Raw genomic sequence first — 14,591 nt, 5'->3', positions numbered from 1 at the left:
ACTGCTGGCATAGCATGATAGTGAAGGCTGGGTGAACATCAGCCTGTAATCGACTGGAGAAGGGGAGTATATGAACAAGACAGCCTGCATCTTAGAGGTATGAGGACCTCACTGTCTGATCTGGATGCAAGTGGGAGAAAGCAAAAGAACAGTAAAGTAGCAACCCTTGAGAAAGTTGGTAAGAAGGCAAAGACAGTACACACTCAAACTTTCCCTGAAGAAACTGGATCCATATAGCAAAGAATATTAAAAGATTACACTTTTGAGGCCCTTATGTATTGAGACTGGAAGAGATGATAAGCAAGAGAATATGAAATTATCATCCATGCAAAAGAATTTGACGCAATTGATATTAGCAAACATGGTGCAATGATTCACCCAATTTAAATGTTAAAAAAAACAAACAAACAGGAAAAACACTGACAGGACAGAATGAGTAGGACAGATGAAGGAGGCACTCCCGCATAAAGCCATGAGTATGGTACCTGTGTTAACAGTTATCAGTAATTTGCAACTTTAGTATCCTAAAATAGTAATTAAAACGAAGATTGAAATTGAGTGTGGGAAAGTCAAAAGTGAGAAGTTTCTTTAAGACAAATTCTTAGGATGGTCAAGAAGCTGTAATTCTACAGTCAAGGAAGAGGGTAATTTCAGCTAAAAAACCTGTCCCCAGCTTCACTGGGCAAGTGTGAGCAGCAGTTAGTATAAAAAAGCATTATATAATAAATGAAGAGAAACAATAATAATCCACATGAATTACGAGTTATAAAGGACAAAAGTTGGTAAGGCAAGCTAGAAACATTAGGGGATAATCCATAGCTGACAGCACCAATATAACCTGAAAATTTTAAAAGAAATGTATCAAGACTACAGTAATACTCCAATAATATACATACTTTGCCAGATGGAAATGATAAAATTTTTAATAGTGATGCAAGAGAGGCAGAAATTTTTAGAAATATTTCTATTCCATATTTGGAAAGATGTTCTTATGTCACATGATGATGACAAAGTATTTTCCAGTCCCTTAGTAACCAAGCAGGATGTTATACAACAGATACTAGAAATAAACATTTTTATATCAGCCAATCCATCTACCTTACACCTAAGAACTAAGACTAAGAAGGCCTTAGAACTAATAATGTTTATTTTTAATAAATTAAGGTATTCCCGGGAAATTCCATTTGACTGGAAAAGTGCTAATGTTGTGCCAATAATAACAACGACTAGCAGGATGACTCAGAGAGGTAATGGGTACTCAGCTTGATGTTACTTCCAGGTAATAAAATGGTAAAGCTGTAATAAAATTAAATTAATAAAGAATTAAAGTACAAGAATATAATTAGTATCAGTCAACACATTTTTATGGCAAAYGGATCTTGTAAAATAAACTTATTGAATTGTTTGATGAGACAGAAGTTTGGCTGATAACAGTAATGGTGTAATATATTTGTGGAGAGCATTTGACTTAATGCTGTATGACATTCCAATTATGAAAATTAGCACAACACAATATCAATAAAACATATTAAATGGATTAAGAGCTGACAGACCTAACAAAGTAATAATTAATGGAGAATCGTCACTGAATCATGTTTTAGGGCTTAGCATTTTCTTCTATGATTTGGAAATAAATATAAACATCCATAATAATATGATTTGCGGATGGCACAAAGATTAGTAAAATGGTACATTAGGATAAAAGCTGAAGATAGTCACACAGAGCAATTTGGACCACTTGATAAGCTGACTCCATTGAAATTAAACATGTCTTAATACACTCAAATGCAAAGGGATTAGGACTATGCGCTACACCAGCAGCCAAATCTCTTCCCTGGAAAACACAGCCTAAAAGGTATTGAGGATCACAGTGGACAAATAGCTGACCTTGTAGCAAAAATACCAAGTATGATCCTTGTTTGTACAGATACCAATGTAGTGAATAGCCAAATACCCTTATACGACTACATGCACACTGGTGAAACCTACAGTGAAACACCACATCAAGTTCCACATTTTAGACAGAATGTTGTGGAAGCAGAGAGAGTCCAAAAAGGAGACAAAATGATTTGAGGATAAAATGCCTTACAGTGAGATGTTTAAAGAAAAGACTTAAAGTTCACTTGCTAACATTATTAACCAGCTTGACTTAATACTCTACAGAAAATATTAGCTCCTGCAGGGTTCTTTAGTCTAAAAGCAAAGTTCAGGTAGGAAACAAGGCACATTAAAAACCAAGTTATTCATAAGTAAAACTACTACGGGAATTTTTGATGGCAGCTTTGTTTCTTGAGGTCTTCAAGCTTGGATACTTTTTTGAGTGTTGTAGCCGAACAGGTAATTCAGTAATTTCTACTGCTGCTGAACACAAAATACTGGGTTCTATACAGGGGTGACTGAGTTATAATGACCTGTGATACAGAGAGCAAATTAACCAACTTAGTAGTTCCTTCTAGCTGGTTGTTCTGTGGATAGAGTAAATGTATTTTCTTCTCCCTTCTGATGAGGAAGTGAGCTGACACCACGCTACTAATTTTGGAATATTCTATGTTGCGATCTGCCAGAAATCATTAAAGATTATTAGATCCTCAGGCTCATGATCAGAACAGGTATTCTCTGGAAAGGAAAAGAAAGGGTTTTTTATTAAAAAAAAAAGAGGAAGAGGGGAGCAAAATTCTTAAGCCTGATTCAACCAACATTAATAGGTGATTTGCCATTGATTTGCATGGAGGCAGGATTTGGGCCAAAGAGTTCATATGAAAATTGTTTTATTTTTCTGATTTTTGGGTTCTTAACTCTGCTCACACTTTCTGCAGTGGCAGCAGCTTGACTCTGTGCATAGTGTAACAATGACAGTCACATCTTCCACTTTTCCCAAAATAACCATGTCATAAGCTGCTTCTTCCTTGTTTTATATATTTATAGACATCAAGAAGTCCATATAAAGCCTCTCCATAATTTGTTCACATACAGTAGCTTCCTTTTGATACATTTTTAGATCAATTGTGCTTAAACAATACTGTCTCAACCTACTGACCTTTGCTCTTGGACAGATGATCAAGAGAAATGCAAACACGGTACTTTTTAAAGGATGACAGCCAACACTTTGCACAATACTTGTTGAAAGGGCATGGTATTATTCTCTCTAATACAAAGAGTGTAGCAGGACTCCACAGTGGTGCAGCACTCCTGTTTACAAACTCTGCATCTCCTCTTTGAACAGTCTCTAAAGCAAGATAAGTTTATCAATGTGCAGGAAGCTTGAGATACTCACTCCTGATCTTCCAGTTTTCTAAAACACTGTGTCACTTTGAAAAAAAACAGTTTAAGGTCTCTTCGCAAATAATTTTGTCAAAGGGACATTTGTAAGGAATAAGATGACTCATCAAGGAAAAGCTGTGTCTATGTGCTCCCTTCCTTCTTTGGTACAAGGTACAAAAAAGCTGTAAACATTTGAAGAGTGTATTTTCCTAAGCCTTGGTGGTTATGTGCCTTCTGGCATATTACCTTAGAATATCAGTAATGTCAAGCCTACCCTTTCCTGAATTTGTTAGTGCAGAGGGTATAAACAGGCCCCACTTCTGGTTAACAGCTGTAGTACAGGAGCCTTTCCACCTCATCCTGCCATTCCCTGCAGAAATCACCGGAAAGTGCCTTTTACAGAAACTGCGAAAAAGAGGTGTGGCTAGGCACAGCTGGGCCTTCACGATTTTTCATGGTCTAGAAAGCCTGACTGCTAAAGCAGCAGAGTGGACAAAAGTCACAAAACACTCTGGAGACACCAGGATTTTTTTTACACAGTCAAAGTACAAGCTAAATCAGTCCCAATTAGAGCATTAAGCACTGTTGCATGAACAGATTTCCCCTCGCAGGGTGTAAAATACACTGAGAAAAAATCATCATAGTTTTGAAAAAAACAATTTTCAGCTACCTTGTATGCTATGAAAACTCCTCTGTTAYGATTCTGGTTTGATCACCATGCAGCTAACGCACGTCTTACTGTGCACGGCACTTGTGTAGAATGGGAACTTTTTAGCCTGTCCCCACTGGGTGAATAGGGTCTTTATATGCAAACTTTGTTTTTAAATGCTGATTAGCCACATAATTAACAATCAGAGTATTGAGGAGAAAAACACTTGGAACATCTGCAGTTTGCAATGCTTATAGTACCTGGGCTGAGAACCCGCTGTGTATTAGAGTGTACACAGGCACATCTCACTACATCTTAGTGGGGAAAGCAGCAGCAGTTTCATCATACGCCGGATGATAACCCAGCAGGTAAATAAAAACCCTTCAGTGTTAAAAAAAACATTTCAGTGTTCACTGTGCTTTCTAAATGGAAATTATCGAGATACTGTATTTAACAACTATTTGTTTTTCAACATAGTACTAGATTACTAAACCATCTTGAGCTGTGATTTTAGAAGATGTTCAAAAGCTAAACATAGTTACCCAAGGACAGCCCCTGGCTAGGAAATCCCTAAAGAACTTCGAAGATATTTCTCCAATTTGTATTAGTGATTCAAACAGATATACCTCTTCCCTGTAACTCGGTACCAGGCTAAATCCCCCAATATTGTTTGAGAAGCACTGCACTATAGGAGGTTACACTGGCATTTTCAAGAGGAAAAAGAGGTACAGAGACCAGGTTAAATATCACTTTGGGCAATTACTATTATACTAGTTTCAATTTTCCTCTGAAGATCCAAGTAAACATGCTGCTCTACACTTGCTGACATACTGTGTTTCTAAATGCTGATTACAGGTAGACACATCTCATGACAGGTGAATACCACCCCAGCAATATTACTACTTGGGTGGGTACCACACAGGTATTCTGCAAGAAAGCTGAAGTATATACTTCAGTGCAAGACAGAATAATGTTACGTCTGCCTTGTAGGACCCAGATGTTGTAGAACTGGTAATATTGCAATTTCTGCTCCACTGGCAGAACTAGAGATACATGCAGGTGGCATATTCTGCAACTGGTAATTCAAAGGAGACTCCTAGAAACAAATCAAGCACTAAAGAGTAACACTGAGAAAAACGACAGAAGGAGGTGGACTTTGAGATGGAGGGGGGACAGACATGAAATGAAGGATGCCATGAAAAATGACTGACACATGGACAGCCAGGATAGGCATTTAAAGCAGTGTGAGAAAAGGCATGGAAGCCTGAGAAGTGAGGAAGCATATTGCTATATCATGTACAACTGAAGTCAGTGAGAGCTGGATCAGGACTCAAACTGGCAAAGAGTGCAGGATGTACGTAAAGGTAAAAGAATGGTGATGAATAGGGTGTGTGTTGGTGCTGATTTGGCAGGAACCTGGAGCTAACTAGTTGAGTCTTAGTCTGAATCTGATGGAAGACGAAAAAACAGTGCAGGCAGCCTTTTTTACAGCTATGTTAAAGTTGTATTAGATGAAATTCATTCTGCCTCAGCTGAAATTATGCTTATTGTGAATGCCTCAACCATCACAAATTCTCCTTCAGGAGGCTGCACAGCCCTGTCATATATATGAGTTGAATCTTAAAAGAAACTGCTTTAAGAGGGTCTTGTCCTGTAAAACCCCAGCAATGATCTCAGTAAGAAATGTCTTGAAGTTTCAGCAGGAAAAATGTCCCTTTCCCACTTCTGTCTATCTTGTCTGCCCCTTTAGGACCTTTGCAAACAAATGGAGAGCTGTGCCATGCTTCCTCACCATGAATAGCTCCTGCCACGTGACAGCCTTCTCGAACCCAGTGGCATGGCTTGCATGAGTTAGGATGACTGAATCCAGCTTAAGGACACTGACGATGAGCTGTTCCTTCCCAGTAACCTAAATTTTTTTGCTAGCCTCCAGACTCAGTTTTTATGTTCTCTCTTGACTCGCTCTGCCTTTCAGCTTGTATTCGAATGAGTCTGACCTAATCCACCCTTCTGTGCTGTTGACCGCTAGTAAGTATTCCATATTGCTGGTGTTACAGTGTCATGCTTTAAGAAAAATGAACAATGCAGCCTCTGTGACAGCACTGAGTGAACAGCACTTTTAAGGAGAATGTCCCAAATTTCATTACAAAGAGATAAAGCCATCTGGACCCTAAGATAGTCAGCTTTAAAAAAAMCACAAAACTATTTTGAAATCAATTTACTAAAAAAAAAACAAAAAGAAAAATCAGCTTGCTGCCAACAAACATTGTAGCCCTTGTCATCTATTACCACATGAACAAAGCACTCAATGACTGACTCCAATCCCATTGCCAATTATTATGACAACATGCAATATAATCATATTATGTTTACAATATAATACATGTGAGTATTCAATAGAGCCTGGCAGGACTTCAGTCACTGCCTCTTTATGCTTTAAATATCAATTTTTCAAACTGAGTTTGCTGTATAACATGCTTCTCTAATTACATATTGTACTGTATAGAGAACAAGAAATAATATTGAAAGTAATTTCAGGCAAACTTCTTAATATTTAGCGATATAAAAACAGCTGTATTCACACACATTGCAGCACCACCAGTCTATATAATGCCTTTATTCTACAAACATGCCCTATCTCATTCCCACAAACATTAGTGGGAAGTTTTTCAGAAATTTCAACTGAAGCAAAATCAAGACCAAAGGGCTAGTTTCAAAGGGGTTCTTGCCCTCACTGTTTATTCTACACTTGCAAATAACTGTAAGGGTAAATAAGGGGCACTTAAACATCTGCTTAATTTGAGAATGACATCAGATAACAAACTTACCAAATGACTCAATTTGTATCTGCAAAATCACTTGCAAAATACAAGCAGGAGGTTGCCTTGGAAAATATGAACTAAAAAGACATAAATATACTCAGACTGTCAACTACCTGGTTACTAAGAGATCCCCTTGTCAGCACACACTCAATAACTCTAAGATTTGTGGGCGGGCTACCTAGTTTGCAGATAAATCAGGACACAGGTGTCGGGATACCTAGAATATCTTTGTGCATGCTAGCTTAAGTTCACTATATCTAAGCAACAGCATACAAATAGGATTATAATGATTCTCAACCAAGCTTAAGTTCAGAAATAACACGGCTCACACAGCTCTTCACCTGAGCTAATGAATCCCGCTAGATTCAAGACAGCATTATAAAGCACCAGCTTGGATGGAGCTACACTGTGTTCCACTGAGCATCCAGTTTTAGAGACTTAGCTCAGGAGCAGCTAAGAATAAATGAAACCATTAAGTTTAAAAATTAAATTTTAAAGCAGCAGTATTATCCATAGCTTTCCTTTCTCCAGACTGGATTTCACACCAGAAGATGATGGGTAACTCTGCAATAACAGAAACAGAATGAAATTAGATAAAATAAAGTGCATAGTCATATACGTAGGGATGAGAATTCCCGTGACAATTTGGAAATAACAGATTAGGAGAAAGAAGAGGCTATATTAGTCTATCAGAGGATGACTATGAGCCATCACTGTGATGTGGCACATACAACACCAGGGTATTCTGGGTGAGATGTTTCTGGGAAAGATAGAGAAGTATTAACGTCAGGATACAAAGTGCAGATCAGAATGAGGGTCATATAAAGTCTTGTCACTCATATTTAAGAAAAATTAAATCAAAACAGAGCAATCACTGAAAAGTCTGTGACTTGAACTGCCAGAAAACACAGCAATAAAAATAAGACAAATGCTAAAGATGTAGATAAAAGGTCTATTATGAAAGAAAAGAAAAACATCTGATCAAACTATAAATGAGCTGACAAAATTCACTACTTTGAATATTTCCTACAATATCCTTTCCTTAATTAAAAAGTAAAATGATTAGCATTATATACTACTTTTTGTTTCTCTAGACATCAGTTTTAGTATATTTGTCTTTTAAACATGTCTTTTTTCCATCTTCTATTCCAGGACTATGGATAGCAACAGCTCTGAAATTTATTTCAACATGAGTCCTCAGAAATACAGCTACACTTCTGTTTTTTCCCAAGCTTTACAGGAAAACTTATCAGAAATGTCAGCTACCAAGGAGAAACAGAAATGACAAAGTTCAATTTCATCATGCAAAGAAAGTCTGTGCAACTATGAAGTCATATTACCAGAATCAGAAATCTTACTGTCATTCTTCAGGCAAGATCACTGAAAAAAACACTATCTCCTCCACTAACCCCACAGACTGTTTATATTCAAGGCTTACAGTAAATGTATGGTACTTGAAGTCAGACATAATGTCCAGCATTACATGGCACTTTGCTTCTTCAAAGTGCTGTGCAATCTTCCCTGATTACTCCTCACAGCACTCCTGGGAGGTAGTTGAGAGACCTATGTAAGGCCACCACGTAAATGAACTAGGATAAGAACATGGCAGTGCCCATCTCCTGGGAGAGGGTGTTGCCTATCAGGCCATGCTGCTCTCCTAGGAAGGGATCCTAATAAATTCCAAGCTTTATGGGAAAGATGTTCTATTTAAAAATTAAAAAATGTAAAGCACTCACTAGAGTAGAAAAAGGAAACAGAAATAAAGAATAACATGAGAATTCCAAGTTAACCCAAGAAACACAATTGCAGTGGGGCAGAATGCAGTCTAGAAGCAAAATACAATCGATACAGAGGGGAAAAAATAGTATTAAAAAAAGATGTTGTTTCAGTGATTGAAACAAGTATCTGGCTGCAACCTCAGATTGCAAACAGAGGTGATTAACTTGTTCTCTCCCCTACTGTATGATGAAAAACAGAAAGCTAAACATTAAGCAATGCCATCTAATGACAACATTTTTTTTCTCACAACAGTGTAAAAGTGGCAAAATATAGGTCTGTAATTGCTATTAGAATTGCTATTCAGTGGCTTACTCACCAAATAGACTGCTTACTCACCACAAGGGAGTGTTTTGGTACACCTGTGCTCCTGGAGAATGATGTTAGCACAAAAATTCTCCTGTTTTTTAATGTATATTTGCTCTCTCACAGTCCTTTCTAGACCTGGTTAATGTTATTTTAAAATTCACTATTGAAATTTTTGGTGACAATTTTCACTCTATTAATTTGTTTCAAGTATTAGGAACATTATATTGTTAAATAGAATAATATTAACATTTTTAAAGTTTATGATGTTACTGATCTAGGCAGAAATTACCACACAGGTCTGTATCCTAAATATTAGGCAAATATTATTTTCATTGATAAAAAAATTTGTCATGATTTTTTGAAATATTATTTTATACATAAGGAGTAACTGGAGTCAGGTCAGCACTGTCCTGTATATACAGAGAAGACAGTAATACAACAGTACTAYGCTGCTATGAAAAACTGAATCTTTCATTACAGAATTTGAACGTATTTTTAATAGAAAAGTAGGGAGTTCCTATTCTGCAGCTCAAAAAACTGAGACCTAATGGTAAATAGCTTCAAACTCGAGCTCCGTTATTCATATTTTACAGTATCTTATTCCATGAGTAGCCACTATAACTCACTGCTAACACCTTTGCAGTACAATAGTACCAGAAAGAAGTATGGGTGCAAATTCAACCTCAAAGGTTTTAGTGAGAAGTTAGGAAGAAATCCTGGCTTTGTCTTTTCTTGTTCTGCTCTCTAATTTTCAGATTGTCCAGTCTCTCACAGGATCATCTCTGATGGAAATACTTGAATTACATACCCTCCTCTGCATCCTATACTTACTTTCTGGAATGAATATAGTCAGAGTAATTTTTAAAAAATCTGTAGACTCATCTAAGTTACATCAGAAACTTATCTGGCCCTCTGTTAGTACAAGAGCAGGAGAAGAATGATTGCCCAATTTCTTTCCAACTCTCCTCAGATGGGTCAATATGACACAGTCACTGCTAGGAATAAGAGTATAGACATTAATGCATACCTGATCCTTAAACCCTGAGGCCAAAACAAATACTTGTTTCTAATGTATACTCTTTCAGAAACTATTAACTCTGAGAATATAAGACTTAGTTCTTTTTTCCCTATATTGAAGTGAGTTTTAATTCTAGTGTGTTTTTAATTTCAGGATTCACTTAGTTGAGTTTTCCTGAGCTTTTTTTTTTTTTTTTTCAAAAAAAGTCTTCTTAACATTTTCCCTCTGAATTTAAACTCTTCTTTCTTTCCAAGGTTTGGATGACATTGTAAAATGAATACTGTTTCTTTAAAGCTGACACAATAAGATCTTGCAGGCTGTCTTAGATTGCAGACCATTTTATTTCTCATAAGCATGCTATCATTAGCTACCTTTAGGAGAATGAATTATATTGATTGGTTCAAATCAAACTTGTGACCTGGTGGCAGTATTATATGTTTGTTATAAAACATCATCTCCTCATTAATCTTTCATTAGACAGCGTGATCCAAGAAGGCAGCAGCAGTCACACCACGCTTACTCTCTCTAGTGATGCCACCACAGAGGGCTCCCTTATTGGATCACAGCAATTACTAGCCTTACGATGCAGTTTCTGAAAACCTGATCAAATTTCCTCCTCAGTATGGCAAGCTTACAAATAATCATGTGCTGTTTCTTTGGAGAGGACATCACAGAATTACACGAAAATGCAGTAAGCTCAAGTCATTTGCAATTAAACATGTGACTCGATTCTGAGATGATGCATCTTCGTCTTCATTTACAGCATATGAAGCATTTTACAGAAAGCCTAAATACATAAAAATTAAGGTGTGTTAACAAGTTCCAGTCAAAAAACAGAGACAACTGCCAAACCAGTTTTATTCACAGGAGAAGAAGCAGAATCTCCAGTATGCGGATTGAAGGCATCTTGGTGCCATGATTTAAAGGGACAGAGTAACAACTGCAAGAAAACAGCAGACGGTACAAGAAAGAAGTATCTGTTACTGATTACTTAATCGTTGCTAGAGGAGAACCCAAGAGGGGAACATCTAGTCTTCAGCTCAGTAACACATCGTAACAAGAGTTGGGGGGAAACTTGGGAACTGTGCAACTCTGAGTGCAGGGAACCCATGATTATTTGCATGGAAACAAAAAAAGGTTAAAGTTTTAGTGGCTGTGAGTCAAAAAGTCTTAATATACTGCCACTTGAGCCTACACTTTCAGGGATCCCAAGTCTTACAAATATAAGGGTGTATCTTCGGCAGCCATACAAGCTAACATTAAAATCTGAACACAAGACATCCCACTAACTTCAGCAAACATTAAAATAAAAAGCCTCGCAAAGAACAAAATAATTCTCTGTTAAAAGAGGATTTTAAAATGCACACTGCAGAATATGTTCTTACTCCTGGAGTTTGAAAATGATTCTGACTAAATCACCAAGTTTTGATCAGAGACATGGAGAAGCGACATGTACAATACAGCTTTGACAGACTGTAACCACTATTTCCTAAGGCAAGGCGACGAATGCCTTCCAATTCCACAGAAGTCACATCTCCTAGAAGGATAATACAAAGCCACATCCATGGCAAACCCGCTAGAATAGTCCATTGTTGATATGACTGTGACAGGACAGACAGCCTACCTGGAGTATCAACAGGACTGAYTTCCTTTCCCACATGAAAGAGTTCCCCCCAAAAGAGACTTCTAGTAAAACAGAGTACAGGTAGATTTAGATAATGATGTCAACTTGCAGATCCATCTCATTATGAGTAGTATGAAATGTCAGTGTGACATTTACTACACAAACTCCAGTGCTTCATGATTTGGAATTTGTTCTTAAAATGATCATTTGAGCTCTAGGAAACTGAAGTGCCTTCCTTTTTATTACGCTGTTGGCTCAAGCACTGATTAAGTACTTATCTCCTGTTTTCAACAGGAAACTTCTATCATTGCTCTCACAGGTCCCTTCATCAAAACACACATATTTGGAGAAGCCAAATGATACTACCATAATGTATATGATAAACTCCATCATATCATGCATAATAAAGAACAGCCCCTCAACTCTCACACTTAGATTGTGGTAATATTGAAAAGAAACATAGATGAGCTGATCCAGATCCTTATGAGCCACAGATTTGTTGTACAAATCTGGACGTAGTATTTGTTAGAAAAATTAGCCTTCAAATTTCATACTACCCTCAAGATCCTCTTTCAGGACCTGGTTCCTCAGTGATGAATACAGAGACTTAAGAAAAATTATAGTTGTACCATACTCTGTTAGCTCATGCTCAACCGCTCTCTGGAGCTACCAGACAAATAAGATGTGAGTATTTTGAAAAATGATGCAAGTCTGGTGAGACTTTACAGTGTGAACATGTCATTCTTAAGCAGAAACTCAAAGACCAATAAGAGAGGAAAAAATATACTAGCACCATCAACACGAAATGGAACAAGGTATTATTATATATCTTCAATTGTATATAACAACATATGCACTCATTTTAAAGAAAAGACTGACATTTAGATATTCATAATAGAAAATCATGCATTTTTCATAGCCTTCTGGTGCATTTGCATTACAGAATTAAACATTTTACCACCAATAGGTAAATGCAGCAAATACACTCCAATTCTAATGAAGCTGTTGTCACGCAGCTGTATTGCCGCAATGCCATAGGCCAGATTGTGAGCCAACAGATAGACTTTCAGAACCATGGTCCTGTGTCTTGACAAAATGCAATAATAATAATATGAATAAGCATAACTACCTAATTAATATTCATATATATATGCATACGAAAACTTTAAAATAGTGCAACTGACTTAGAAGTTACTCAGAGCTTACTACACCCATAACTGAAATGTAGGCACCTGTGGGGTAAAAGGTGATAGCTGTGTAACTGCATAGCAACATTACACAATTGTTTTGTTTGGGAAATATACTCCAGCTGAAACTGCAGAAATAATTAAGCATCTATATAAATACATTTTAAGGATACAGAGGTTAACAACCTTGAAAAGAATCTTTACTGGCCACAAATGACATCTCATTCCAAAAGGCACTTGTGTATAAGAGCACTCCATCACATCTTCCTAGGGGTAAGAATCCCAAATACAAAATTTTTAAGACCAAATCCTAGAACAAAGACATGTTCAGTGAATGCTTCTCATCAAAGTTTTTATCAAAGCTAATGGCCTAACTCACAACCCTGCAAAAAATCAAAGCACAGTCACATAAATAGAGTGAGACATGTCTGTTAATTATATGCATTATGAACATATTTTAAGCATGAGGCTGATAAGCTGTCATTTGTTCTTTTTAATTCCTGCAAAGGTACATGTTGAGGAATGACTGTGCTGTTAACTTGCTGTAAATTTTCCACCAATACTCTGTTTATTATTACCATACGGTGAAATGTTGAAACAGGAAGGAATTATATAATGCCCTGACTTTTAAACTACATATTATTAATAAGCCATCCTCAGGAAGTACTGGATGCGGGAAATACAAACTGATTACATTTAGAAGGACAAAAAAGGCATATTTTAATTTTCCAACTTAGAATTCCTTGCTTAAACTGCTGGAGATTAATAATAAACTGTGGGTGTCCTCCTAATCACCATCATACAAACCTACTACAAGGACGCCAGAGGCAGTTTACATTTTTCAACAATGCTATTCATTTCACTCAAGAAATCAGAAACAGATCATTTACAATAATAAACAATAATGTGACATATGAAAATATAAAAGAAATTACATAATTACATACTTTGACTGAAGTAACTGACTGTTACTGGTAAACCAGTCCACATAAAGCCATTTGTGTTAGAAATGGAAAATAATTTTCTTTAAGACTGGAATAGCAGAATGCTGATTCACACGGTACACGGCTCCACAGGTTTTTGACTAAACAATCAGAAGCTAGATTAGTTTCTAAGAGTCCTCACAATCCTTTTCTAATGGCACTAGCTCTTTTCACAGTACATTGGCAAAATTAACCCCTGTATATGGAGCAATGTGGAGATTGGTTCCAAGTGTCTTATTGCAAGATATTACAAGACTGCATGGGTGGAATATTTCCTCAGTTTGGGACACGTGAAGCAGTGCATGTTGATCTTCAGATCTGGAAATGTCCTGTACAAAAAGGCCTTGAAAGTAAAGAAACAACAACTACATTTTAATAAAACTGAAAGAATCTCATATCTCCTGGCTTCTCTCAGGCTTCTGTCTGCTTCGCTGGAAAACTGAAACAAAATGGAGAGGTCCATCTGCTTCTCAACAAAAAGACTGTACAATTCTGCTCATTCTAAGAAAACATATTGTATTTGAAAAATTATGTTTTCTGATAACAAAAACCCCAAATCCTAATTTCGCCAATCCCAAATTCTTTTATTTCCCCAACTGTAATTCTGTTTGTCTTTCATTCTTCCTTCTCCCCAAATCACGAGATTTTATTTTTGTTCTAAGCCAGGGCTCCTGATTTTCCTCTCTTTACCAGCTAGAAACACTCCAGTGGGACTAAGATATGTGAAATAAAATCAATAAAATTAACAAAAATCAGAATTTTCATATATCATCACAATCAGAAGGAATTCTCAAAGCAATACCAATACCATTTCTTGAAGTTTTGGAGTAAACGGGATGGCTTCATTAAAAATTAAGGCATTGTAGTCAGAAGAATGTTAATGTCTTGAGTGTTAGACCTCACTTTGCTCAGCCAGTATCACTGATATCATTCTATTGAATTAATAAATATGGCTGAATACA

The 14,591-nt window shown here is 36.7% G+C and overlaps 1 long non-coding RNA gene across 1 annotated transcript; it reads right to left on the bottom strand.

Moving 5' to 3' along the window:
• Nucleotides 1-905: 905 nt before the first annotated feature.
• On the bottom strand, nucleotides 906-12,898 carry LOC112969268. The gene is made up of 3 exons (XR_003254677.1): nucleotides 12,833-12,898; nucleotides 7,074-7,296; nucleotides 906-2,616 (listed from the first exon to the last, which is right to left on the bottom strand). It is a non-coding gene; the product is annotated as an uncharacterized LOC112969268 (long non-coding RNA).
• Between the last annotated feature and the right edge of the window lie 1,693 nt (nucleotides 12,899-14,591).

Source organism: Apteryx rowi, unplaced genomic scaffold (assembly GCF_003343035.1).
Source record: "Apteryx rowi isolate R43461 unplaced genomic scaffold, aptRow1 scaffold_34, whole genome shotgun sequence".
Lineage (NCBI taxonomy): Eukaryota > Metazoa > Chordata > Aves > Apterygiformes > Apterygidae > Apteryx > Apteryx rowi.
The sequence above is the reverse complement of the archived record's forward strand: the minus strand, read 5'-3'. Positions and strand labels throughout refer to the sequence as shown.